Below are 13,683 nucleotides of genomic sequence, written 5' to 3'. Positions count from 1 at the left end.
CACATTCTGTAACACAAGAGAGGATAAGAAAAGGCATATAGATAAAGGTCCAGCTGCAAGTGGAGAAAAAGAGAAGTGATTTGAACTCTCTGCATACTGGATAAACTCCCTCAGGCAGAAATGAGACACTGCAGCCTCGGGCCCTCTAGACTGGATGGCAGAAACAGCTGCTGACACCTGCAGCCCAAGACCTGCAAGGAATCCCAGGAAGAGATCCCCACCCAACCACCCAAATCCACCCAAACCACTTCTGGACTGACCTTCTCCAGAACCAAGCTGGTTCTCTCACTCCTACCTTACTCTCGCCAGTACTTCAGGAGATTCCCCAACCTCACTCCAAGATCCCCAAATCTGTGTTTATGGGCCTCTACATGGAGTGGCTAAAAGGATCACTTCTCAGCAGGAGGGATTAGATTACACACTACCCAGGGGAGTACTTCCTTAAACAAAGGGGCTTAACTTAACAAAAGGGGCAAACTTCCTTCAGGGCCTGGAGAGCCCTTCCCCTGCCACCAAGCCCCTGTCCTTCATGCATCAGACCTTATAGCTCAGTTTCCTGTCCTGTTTCAGGCGACGATGCACCATGGTGCACAGCCACAGCTCCCTTGATCTTGCTGGTGTTCACTCTGGAATAAAAGAATCGAGCAAGTGGTGCATCTTCTGAATCAAGTACATTTTATTGGAGCTGAACACAAGTGTTCCTGATAAATGGCAAGAAACTTAAGTAGCAAACAGCATTTTAAAGACACAGAAATGAGGGATAGCTCAGGAACACTCAACAGCATGTCTTTTTAAAATTATATGCTCTGCAGAAAGAAAGGAAATTATGAGCTTTTGGGCCGGCATCACTCATTCTTGGGATCTAGTCCCAAAACTCTAAATGTAAACAAAAGGATGATTGGCTCAACGAGATTAAGCTGAAAAGTATCAAATCCAAGTAGCCATGGCCATTAGCACTCCAGTCACAGGAAGTAAATTGGCAAAGGGTGACGGAAGTCTCTAGAGAAAAGGTGCCTCCTGGAGAGACCAATCAGCCTGAGACCACGGCCTTCCACCCTGTAGAAACACAGATACGGGACATACACATTTTGACATGTCCCCATGTGTAAAATATTTAAAAGAGATTTCCTGAGTAAAGCACAAAAGCACATGTACCATAAACAATGAAAAAGAACCCAAAGTCCAAGGCAATCCTGCAAGTCAATTTCTCGGCCTCTAGGGAGCCAAACAGCTGATGTCACAGGGCCACTCTCTGAGTCGAAGTTCTGCAGGTGAAGTCTCATGTCTTCTGTGGCCAACTGTTGTCAGTCTATGAAAACTGGGCAACATCTCTCTCGGACTAATGGTTAAACCTTATACACTTGGCACAATGCAAATGCTACATGTACAGGGAGAAATCAAGGCAAAGCAAGAAGACAGGACATAGTGTAAATGCCATCACCCATTTCCCTGTGTAGACATTAGCATCTCCTTCCTCTTCAGTTCTAAAATCTAAAAATATCTGAGGGGGCACTCATCTGTAATCAAGTGAGGGTCTGTATTATTATTATGTTTAAAACCACTGTATTGGTAGTATGAAAGTATGATTGGACAGTACAGAAAGTCGTATATATATAGACATATACACCTTAATGAGTTTGAGATAAGTATACACCAAGTGAACCATCACCATCATCTATGTCATAAACATATCCATCCCTCCAAAGTTTCCCATTCCACTTTCATTAATTAGTATCCTTATTATGTGTAATAAGAACATGACATAAAATCTATGCAGAAATAGAAGTATGGTAATGATGTACACCTGAAATTTATAAAATGTTATAAACCAATGTTACCGCAATAAACAAAAAATTTAAAAAAAACAAAACATGACATAAAATTTACCCCTTTCAGCAAATTTTTCAGCACACAACCCCATCTCTTCTGGGTTTCTGAGAAGAAGCACAGGTGCTTGGTTCTGGTTTAAGTGTATTTCTACACACTGTAGTTCAGAAGATCCCTGACTGCACCACCAGACTCAAGTTGATCTGAGAGTTTAATCAACCTCAGGCCTTTCAGCATCTCCCCTGGGAAGGTCCAAGCTGTGCCTGTCTGGATGGGGGAAACTGAGAAAGTCAGTGAGTCTCTTTAGGGAGTCACTGCACAGGAGCTCCCAGCTGAGTTCTTTTTCTCTTGAAGTGGATAAGAAGCAGTACAGGAGGTCTGGGCATGTGAAGAACTGGCCAGGGAAGCCTCAGAAGGGCAAACCCAAAACTCCAACTGTGAGCTGGCTCTGGCTGGGCAACCCTCAGGAATCCATATACTGTGCTTCTGTGGGTCAAAAAGGCAATGATGGACTGAGAGGGCAAACTCAAATCCAGAGGGATAGAGAGGAGACCATTCACACTGTGCAGGAGTGCCCACATTGTGCACACATTACTTCCCCCTTTCGAGAGGCTCCACACACTAATATCCATAACACAGGGATCTGATTCCTCTCCTCCCACCCAACTGTTCTAACAGGTCCTGTGTATCACACAGACACAGAGATCAAAACCTCTCTGCCCTCACTCTGCAGACAAAAACCAGCAAGTTCACTCGTGAAAGCCTAAGAAAATAAACACCCTGTCCCCAGGATAAATGTCTCAACTTGACAAGAAAGCCATATCTTCTCACATCATATCAATCAGTGTCCACTGTTACTCTTTCTGTACCTCTCAGCTACGCTGGGAGAAATGCAGAAAGAGGACGAGAGACACATCCCTGCACCCACAATGCCCCATCGCTACAACTTTCAAGCAACCAAAGTCCCTTGTCCTTCCACTGTCAATTTTTCCTTCCTACTCCTCAGAGTGTCCTCATATCCCTGCTGGGCTCCCTGATGTGCCAGCCCCAGACTTCACCAATCGAGAAATCAAAAAGCCTGAAACAGAAACCCATAGCTCTCTCCCTCCCTCAAATTGTGCAGCTCCCCATCCTTCTCTCCCTCCATAGCTGCATAGTAAATACCACACACGACGCACACACAATTCTCACTGTTGTGTCTACAGCACCCTCTTACCTGGGAGAGTGCAGACAAGGTCCCCTGGAGAGGCACCAGTGTCATTGCCCCTGTGAGAAGACCAAATGGCAGAGGGGCTTTCAGACCACCAAGCAACAACGCTTCTCTTCTAAACAGATAAACGGGGGAAGGGAGCAGACAGAGCCTGTGGGGTAAATGGGTATTCTCCTTCAGCAAAGGGAGGAATAGGAGGGCTAAATCCTCCAGCCTGGACAAGCCCAGCTCTGGGACATTCCTGGAGTGTCCAGGCTCATCTGCACGTGCCCATGACGATCCAAATGTCCTCTCAGCTTCATGTATCATTCATTGACAGGACCCAGTGACTTTTCCCTTCCCAACCAGCATGGGCAGAGTATGCTCGCCAGCAGAAGAGTGCAGACAGCTAATATGGAAACGCTGGATAAACTCCAACCAAAATTCCCGTGACAAAGAAACTGCCGCGATCCCTAATGATTCCTAATATGCCATTGCTCTGCATGGTGGACAACATTCTGTTCAGAACCTTCACGCCAGAGCACAGAAACTTTGGACAACAGGCCATGGCCTGTTTCTTCCAAGGGACCTCAAATTTCCACACCCCAAATGCATTCCCCAGCAGTGCTAAGTGCAAAATCCTGAGGAAGCTGGAGAACCAAGGAGCAGCCCCCACTCATAGCAAAATTCCCCACCTGGGCCAGAGGGCCACATGTTCTCACATGTCACACCAACAGTGTGCACTGTTATCTTTCTGTCCTCCAGAAGCTAGGCTGATCCCTATGGTGAGTGCCAGGATGGGGAAGTGGGCAGGAGAACACTCTGAACACACAAAGGCCAGTACGCCTTTCACACTGAGGCCCTAATCCTCCTGTCTGCTTTAGTCTTCCTCAGGCCTCTGAGAGCAGCTCTACAGAGGGCCACCTGCTCCAGCCTCTCTCCCCACCTCTAGGCTTGAAGCATCTGAAAGAAAGCGCTTTGTCCTTCCATATTTCCTGATCAGAGAAACCTCCTGGTCCCCTTTTTTTTTGAGCCTCCAACCTCTGTAAATCGTCTCAAGAAAGCCAACAATCTCCAAAGTGGCTGGAGGACCAGTCACAAAATCTTCTGTTAGTTAAACATGTATTCTCCATGTAAAGTGGTGCAGCCAACTGTAGAAAACAGTATGGAAGCTCCTCAAAATTAAAACTAGGAACTACCATATGATCCGCAACAACAATCCCACTCCCAGCGTGCGTGTATCCAATGGAAATGAAATCACTATCTCAAAGCTGTATATCCACACCCCAGTGTTCATTGCAGCACTATGCACAAGAGCCAAGTCATGGAAACAACCTAAGTGTCCATCAACAACAGATGAATGGATAAAGAAAATGTGGTACATACACACAACGGAATATGATTCAGCCAGAGTGAAAGTCTGTGCATATGAAAGAGGGGATCTGTATAGCAGAAGGAATACCCTCCATTTCAAGGGCCTTGGGCTTAAAGCGGTCCAGTATAATCCCTTCTTCTTTCCATCACCCACTGGCCACAAATAAGAGGAATGAAAGAATACATAAGGCAAACAGGACTTGACGTGGGAATACTTCTGCCACACTCAGAATCTAGCAGCACATTAATATTCCTACCCAGTGAGCACATATTCATGAGTACATGCCTCGTGAGGCTCAGTGACATGGTTGGCCTAGAATGGACTCCTGGGAAAGAAACAGATCCAATCTTACATTCTGAGCAGGGTCTCCTTTCTTTCCTGAGAGTCTTGATTTTGAGAATGCCACCTCGTAGGGTCACTCTTTTGGAATCCTCAACCCCGTGGACTTATTTTTAAACACCAATAGTCAGTGGATTTTACCCATTAAACCTCTTCATTTTGGACTTCCCACACCTCCTCCATGAAGTGAGCTAAGATGACTTTTGATGGGGAAAGTGGGAAGCAACAAGTGTGTGTGGAAGAGGAAGAAGGTGCATCACAGTTATTAAGCCAAGCTCAACACGTGTTTTTGAATAGCACCAAGCCAGTCATGGTCACCTATCATGTCACTTGGAGAAGGAACACGGGCTTGAGTATGGGGTTTTTCTAAGGATCTCACATACTCAGGAATTCACTGGGTAGACAAAGCAAATTGATCCCCACCTTCCTAGGCTCTAAAATGTGAAGTAAGCAATTACAAGGACAAAGTGAATGTCTTTGTGATATCAACACGCTGTATAGAGTGGGTACAGGACTGTAGTTTCTAATCACAAAAGAAGTGTGGGATTGTTTTCACCTTTCTTGGTGAGTGAATATCGGGTTCTGTGATGCCACCTTGTGGATAGAACCAGTCCTAATAAAGCGAGTAGAGGAAGCAGAGTGTATCTGGTGGATTAAAGGTTACAGGTGTCTTTGAAATGCACTCTTAGATAGGCCATATTTACATTTTTAGCACTCCTCAACTGTCAAAAGTGCCTTTACTTGATCTTCAACGAATTAACCACCGCCCCAGAAAAGAAGTGACTTTATATAGGCAAGTGAAGAGTTGAGACCTCTGTGGCACTGCCAGTTAACAAGTGCCACCTGCCCAGCCTCAACTTGGGTGCTGAGCCAACATCAGCTTCTGGATGCCAGGAGGCGCCTAAGGCTGGCCAGAAAAGCACGCGGCTCAGAGAAGGCAAAGTTCCTGAATGGCCAGCTTCCCTCCTGGCATCATATAGGAGAATTCTAAAAGAGGTTGGCTTTCTAGAGAGATGCCCAGTAACCTCTGGAGGACATTTGCTGGTCCCTGTGAAAGGAAAATAGACATTTGAGTTGCTCAATTGTGGTGCAAGGCTTCTAAAGACCTGAAGTGGGAGTGGGGGCTGACAGGGTGAGGAGCGACAAATCAACTGCTTCAAAAGATTCTGTCTCCAACAGATGGATTCGGGAGTGGTGAGGCTACTTCCTTCAGCACTCGTGCTGTGTGCTGAGCACTTTACAAGGATTATCACTCTTGATTCTCACAACACCCCTGATTGCAAGGCTTGACTCCCATGTTGGGCAACATGTGGGAAACTGAAGCTCAAAAGATGAGAGTAGGAAAGTAGACCAAGCGTCTTTTTGCACTCCAGATAACAATAACGTATTGTCAATGAAAACACAGTGTCTGACCACTGAGCAATGGATCTCCTAAGGCAACAAAATGGCCACAACAACGTGCAGAAAGCTTATATATTGGTGGAAAGAAGTATTGACCTATTTATTACTTGAATTGTTAGCCTTTGCCTGCAGGACCACCGCCACATAAATGCCCACTCCACCCATAGCAGGTCTGACTGGCAGACTACCAGTCTCTGGCACTCCACTGTGTACGGATCTCATCATTTCCGCCCCAGTTAGAGCTGCCTTTAAATTACATGCAAATCCACATTCTCGCACCTGAAAGAAAAAGCACATGAGCAATCTCCCACAATCTCTGGATTCCTAAGGCTGTTTTTGACAATAGTACCCAGTCCATCCTGCTTCTGCCTGGTCTTGCAAGGGTTTTCCAACAGGATAAAAAGACAGCCAAAACCTTGATGTGAAATGTCGAAATCAGGTTTTTGAAATGTGACATCTCTAATAAGGTCAAAGTGTCTGTAACAGTGGCACCCACAGGGAGTAGAGGAACACAAACGAGGACTGGAAGAAGATGCCCTTGACTAGTGAAGAAATTGACTGTACACACGGTCTCTGCAATGGGGTTACTAAGCAGTGCCCAGGGAGTGCCCCTGACATTGCCGGAAGTTCCTGTCTTAGAGACTCAGGGAAGGGAGTTCCACACCATCTGAAATGGGGGTACAGGTGACAGGAGAGGAGGGCTACCTCCCCAACCTCGGGTCGCTTCCACAAGCATGAGAGATGGCACTCACCTGTCTGGCTGGTCTTGACTATTGGTTCCCATTCCACTCTCTCCTCATTACAGGCCCACAGGCTGACAAACTGGACTTTTCCACCACAGGTCCTGAAGGAGATGGTGACTGTACAAACCTGCAGGGAGAGTTGACTGTGGGTGGAGAGCCCAGCACTTGTACAGGAAAATGAGGTTACTTGGAAACTCATATGAGATGAGTTGCAGGGACAAACTTCCTCTTTCCCTTATTCAGAGGAATTTCTGGAAATGGTTGATAGGGCCAGAGTACCCAATCATGCAGCCTGTGTGAGGTAGGCCAAAAAGAATGAAAGGTACTGTAAGCCTGGCACTGCATGAATCAACCACAAGATAAGACTGCTGCTTTAGAGGCCTCATTGCCCCTTCAAAATGACTCATGGTTCATCCTGCTTTACTCAAACATCGAGAGGAATATTAAATATTACGTTGAGAGGTACTGTCACTTATTTGCTAGAAGGGGAGTCTCAGAACTGCATTTCTTCTCTTCAGTAATAAGGCAATTGACTCATACCTAAAAGCACAGGTAACAAACCTTTGGAATGGGTTATTGTTCTCACTTGTTACCAACTACTGACACTTACATGCCATGCAAGATTATGTGTAGTGGATCATTCACATGGGCTTTGTGTTCTTCTTAATAGACCATGAGATGCATATTATACAACTGTGTTGTTGTTATATTAGTCTCAGTAATTGGTAACAGAGTAAGTTCAAAATTGCTAAAAACTAAGCATGAGCTAATTGAATTCAGAACAATTTCATGAAAAATTTCATATATTACATAATGTTACTACCATCTGACATTGAACATAGGTCTTTGAGGAGAAAACAATGGAAAACACTGGACATTTGGTCATATATAGACTGGGAATTTGCTCTTAGTTTGCAATATACCCTAGAATACTATGGGCAATGGGCATGGAATAAAACTACCTTCATCCCACACTTAGATATTGTTTCAGGTGTGGGGCTCCACCTCAAAAAGCCAGGACTGGTGAGGTTAGTTAGTGTCCCACCTGAAATTGGTATTGGCAGGAATCTGCCAGTACCAATGACACAGAGAAAGTAAAATCCAAATACCAGCAAAGAATATTTTACATTTCTAAATGTAATCGAGGTGGATTTAGAGAACATCAATGTTCCACCAATATTAAAGTTATTAAATCATTTCTACATTAGATAATATACATAATTCACTCAATATGATGAATCAACCAGAAAAAGACTCATAAGCAAATTCAACCAAGACCATTGTCCACAGGAAGTTACTGTTGTACTTAACACCAGTATCAGGTTATTCTCAGTGATTAGGGTCCTCAGGGTTTTGAGCAAAACAACAGTTTTCCTTTCATTTCATTCTCCCCTTGAATACTCATTAGGTGTCACACGATGGAGGAATGAGAATACACAGGCAGGCACTGTCTGTTTCTGAAGCCAATGTGCTAGCACCCGAGGCACTAAGGCACACTCAACACTCAAGGCCCAGAGAGGTGGGGACAACACCCTTTATGATGTGGGTGGGGAGGAGCATGCCCAGCCTGGCCCAGGACTTCAAACTAGGAGGAAAGGGAGTGGTCTTGGGCCAACTGGTCAGATGTAAACTGTCATATCCTCCTTGTTTGTAAAGAAACTACACAGACTCAGTCATTCTCTGGAGAACACCTGGGAAGGAGGACTTAGGCAAACACTTAAAAGAAATAACGACATATTCAATGCACAATTATGGCTCTAAAATACTATTCAAAAGTATGCACGATGACCTGCGAGGGACATTCCCGCCTGGAGAGCAGAGAGCATTCATTCTGGGGGCGACTTTCCTTATACGCAAATTCAAAATGCCCCACGATTGTCAGAGGAAATGCATGAAAAGGCTCAGGACGGAGCTGAATTGAATAACGTGATACTCAACACACAATTATTGCAAGAAATGAAATCCCGGAGGAACCCAAATGGCTCCCAGCAGTGGCCAGTGACCAAGACTTCCGGGAATTCACCGTCAGAAACAACAACGGCCAGGCAGATGCTCAATGTGTGAATTTTTACATTGAAAGCAAACTTTTCTTCATTCTTATTAGATCTAAGCAATAAGAAACATAAAACGAAAATTTCAAAAATTTAAGGATAAGAAAAGTTCTAATGGTAAATAAACTGAAAGGTTCGCCACCGGACCTCTTGAAGCCGGTAACTGTCGTAGTGCAAGACGCACAAAGACGATCAGAACAATCTTCTCCTCATTTGTAAATTGAAGACAACTTGAAAATTTTAACACAAAGCTTATGAAAAGGATCAGGACGTACATTTAATAGAATAAAATGATACCAAATGCCATTGTTCTGTAAAACACATTCCCAAACCTGTTACCGCTGGACCTCGACATACGGTGAAGAGCAGTCACTGTCGGAAAACCTCAGGGACTCAGCCAACTGAAGGTTCTGCCTTGTAAATTGAGAGGACCTCAAAACGTGTATTTTTAAGAAAAATTATGAATAGGGAACAAGACCTGAATAGAACAATATAAATTATTTCAAACACGCAGTTATATTATAAACTTAGGCGCTCAATCAGACGCTAAATTCCTCCTCTCTAAATTGAAATTTTCCCCAAACCATTTAAAGGAAGTTTATGAGGAGCAACAGGACCTCGTAATTAAATGCATGAGGATGAACACGTAAAATTCAATGTCCAACAGGGTCCAGACTTGGCTGACAGGAGCGCTAAGGGGCCTTCACAGAGCTTGTAAACTTTCAGGGCCCAGCTGGCAATTCAGTCCCGAAAGTGCACACGGAAAAGACTCTCATTTGAAGAATGTTTAGGAAACACAGCTAATATCAAGATGAAACAAATTCAAAGGACTGCAATATCATGAACAACAACAAAAAGAGCCACCCCACGCCATTATACTGTAAAATAAAACAGGAAATAGGATCCTGGGGATGGGATTCCCTTCAGGGACTTAAGGCAACAAGGTCTTGCAAACCAGACCGCTATTTTTCTCCTTCCAAAGGTGGAAATGACACAACACTTTTATGGAAACGCATGAAAGGCATGCCTGGAGCACTCCCGATGGAATGCAATGACATTAGATACACGCACATTTTAGGACATGAAAATGCCACACAGCCTTCACCCGACTGAAGGCGGATCCCGGAGGTCAGGAACAAGCCTCGGCGACCAGGCCGGGCTGCTGACTCATCGCCACCTTGAAGTTACCAGGATTGTTCTCTCTTAAGGCAACACATGAAGAAGCCTGCTCGCAATGTACCCAACAAATGATATTAAACACACACTCACGCTGTGCAGTGAACACAACACTCAAGCCAAAGGCAGCTGTCGGCCCTCAGCTGTCACACTCGCACACGCCCTCAGCCTCGCTCTCCTCTTTCAAGGTCGAAAAGAGCCAAATCCTGCCACTCCCGAAAACTCTCACGGAAACGACCAAGATGTAACAAAGACCCGGCCACAACATCCCCCCAACGACAACATCCCCACAACGACACCCTACAATCAAAGGCCACATCAGCTCTCCTGGCGCCAACGGCCACGGCCCGCCCTGGACTCCACACCCCGGCCCACCGCCCCAGCCCTTTCTCATTTCTAAGCTGTCCACACCGCAGGTCATCGAGACCACGAACAGGGGGTCCAAGACCCACATTTCCACAACCACATGATCTGAACGCTTCCTCACGCTGTCACAGAAAGCTCAACCCTGAGCCCGATCGCGGGCGTAAGGGGCCTGCTCTGCCCTCGATGCAGACTCCAGGGGACACTTCTGGTCCAAGTGCATCAGCACACACCATCTCCCCGATTCCCTCAAGAGCACACTGCGGACAGCCGACCAGGAAATAAAGTAAACTTACACTTGGGAGAGATGGCAGGAAAGGGAGCCGCCATGTTCCCTCGCCACCGAGGATAACCGCCCACGGAAGCCGCACTGCACAATCCAGCTTTAAAGAGCCTCACAACCGCTATGGCCGACGCCGCTTTCTATGGTCCCGCCTTCAGACATCGCCATTGGTGGGCTCTGCAATGATTGACGGGAAGACTGTCCACTCTCTCCAGGTCTAAGAGTGCACACTGCTCATACCCCAAGACCCCGCTTAATTGACTGGAATCTTTGCTCATATTGTTACCTCTTTCTACATCTGTTTCCATCCCTCAATGCCAAGCTCTACTTCTAAGGCTTGGAATGTATCTTTTACTTTGTTTCCTGTCATCTCAGATTTTGGAAATCTTGATCACTCAGTTCATTTAATCCTAGCTCAACTGCATCCGCCTCCAGGAAGCCCTCTATGCTTTCATCCTCCCATCCCTAGAGGTAGATATGAGTTCTTCTTTGCTATTAGATATGGACATGAAGAAACATCAGAGTAGGGATGCAGTGGAATCACGTGAGCTCTGGGATCAGATAGTATTGGCTGGGCACGGCATGAAAGACCAAAAGTTTGCACTTGGAATTTGGGCAATTCAGTTAAGGTTGCAGACATTTGGGGAAGACGAAGGAAAACCAACAACACAGTCACTCACGGCAGCCTTCCAGGATTGGTCCCAGCGATTACTTCAAACAACTTCCAACACCCTTCTCAGGATTTTCATATCATTTCCTACCTTTCTGTCTGTGGAACTCTCGCCCATTCGTCAAGGCCCAGGCATAAGTCACTACCTCTCTGACTGCTTCCCTGATATCATGTTCCCACCCTCAACCCCCAGAAGAGTTATTTCTTCTGCAGCTATAAGATGAAAGATAAGGGGACTTCATATCTCTGCTGCAAAGGTCACGCACGAAGCTTCCTGATTTTCAAGGTGAGGCTGGAAGGCCATTGCCTTTCAGGAGGCCATCTGCTGAGAGATTCTTGCAGCCCCTCTCAATCTGTGAGCTGTACAAACAGGGAGGTTCAGCTCCTCTAGGACTGACTACCTTGAATGTTCACCTCACCTACACTCTACCACGGGAAGTAGACCACAAGCTACGGGTCATGTTAGGTGGACTGCACGCTCGCAGTGGACAGTGCCCCTGGGAAGGACACTCTAATGCCGGCACTATCCTGACACAGGAACTATCACTTTGGTTGCCGTGGTGAGGCTTCACATGTGAACGTTGTTATGCAATAGTTTCTGATGTTGTCCTAACCACTGTGAGGGTTAATTTTATGTGTCAACTTGACTGGCCACAGCGTGCCCAGATTAAACATTATTTCTGCTTGTGTCTGTGGGGGTGTTTCTGGATGAGACTGACATTTGAATTGGTGGACGCAGTAAGGAAGATTGCCCTCCTCCATGAGGGTGGGCGTTATCCAATCCATTGAGGCCTGAATAGAACAAAAGGTGCAAGAAGGAAGACTTGTCACATGTTTCCTGCCTCACTGCATGAGGGAACATCTTGTCTCATCTTCTCCTTGCTCCTTGGTCTGGGATTGACCCCATCAGCTTCCCTGTCTCTCTGGCCTGTGGACTTGACTAAATTATACCACCAGCTTTCCTTGGTTTCTAGCTTAGAGACGGAAGACTGTGGAACTTCTGAGCCTCCATAACAAGTGAACCAAATTCCTTATGACAAATCTCATCTCATATATATCAGATATATATATATATATATATATATATATATATCATATCTCATGATGGTTCTGCCTCACTGGAGAACTCTAATATACCTGGGATATCACAGTCAGCTGCAGACACGGCTTCCTAGTGCTCAAACAGAACTACCAAGAAACACCAAAATCAAAAAATATTAAAATTAGTTCCAAGCTGTGGGGGAGGAAACTAAGACACTACAAGCAGACAGCAGATAGTTGAGAGTGCTAAGAACACAGCCGTTGGTCCTGATAGGTGTCTTATCCACCAGAGTCTGGTTGCACATTTGCAAGCCCCGAGAAAGCTTCTGGTGAGGTCTTCCAGAGCTGGGCTTGTGGGGTCAGGGGTCAGACTTTGAGAAAGATCCAGAGGGCAGGAGAGCTGTTGCAGGCTTTGTCAGCAATCAGTGAGGCCATGCATCTGTGACCTTTATTCACATGGGGGAGGGAAGAGAGGGAAGATGGGGCTGCTGATGTGACTCCTGTCTCCAGCACCTGCCACCTCTCTCAACACCTGGACTAAGGCTTGTCCCTCAGACTGGTCCTCTAGATGGATACCTGCTGGGCTCTTTAATGCCTGGGCATGGGACGGCCCATACCACACAGGTCCTGTTTCTCAGATCACCCATATCCTCTTGATCTTTATGTCACCAATTTTTCTGTCCCATTCACACTTTATCCCAGGCCAACACCCTGGGCTTCTGCTTGTCTGGGAGGAATCAGGAGTCATTACTCACCTACTAGGCGTTATTGCTAGTGGTTCTGTATATGGCTGGACCTTTGCCGCTGGGATTCATGTACCAGCTGTTCCTCCTGTCAGCTGGGTCACGTTAGATGATTGTTGTGCCTCTATTTCTTCGCTTGTTAAGTGAGAGTGCCAGTAAGAACCCTCTCATGGGGCTGTTGTCATAATCCTTGATTTAATGCAAAGCCCTTTCTTGGTGACTGTGCACACCAAGCTCTCACCTACTATACTCAAGTATTTTAAAATCATCATCCTTCATGTTTCAAATCATATCTCCCCCTTTCCTGCAGCCTTCCCACACCAATGCAGCCCATGATAAATCTGCATTTTCTAATTACCATTCAAAGCACATAATCTGCATCTTACACCACACCGCCTAGTTCTCCAATTGCTTCTTCACAACTTTATCACTTTCATCTATGTAATTTCTCCATGCTAATTAACAGATCAACTTGTCCTAAT

Source organism: Ceratotherium simum, chromosome X, assembly GCF_057802395.1.
Source record: "Ceratotherium simum simum isolate JZ-2026a chromosome X, ASM5780239v1, whole genome shotgun sequence".
Classification (NCBI taxonomy): Eukaryota; Metazoa; Chordata; class Mammalia; order Perissodactyla; family Rhinocerotidae; genus Ceratotherium; species Ceratotherium simum.
Note: the sequence above shows the minus strand (reverse complement) of the source record.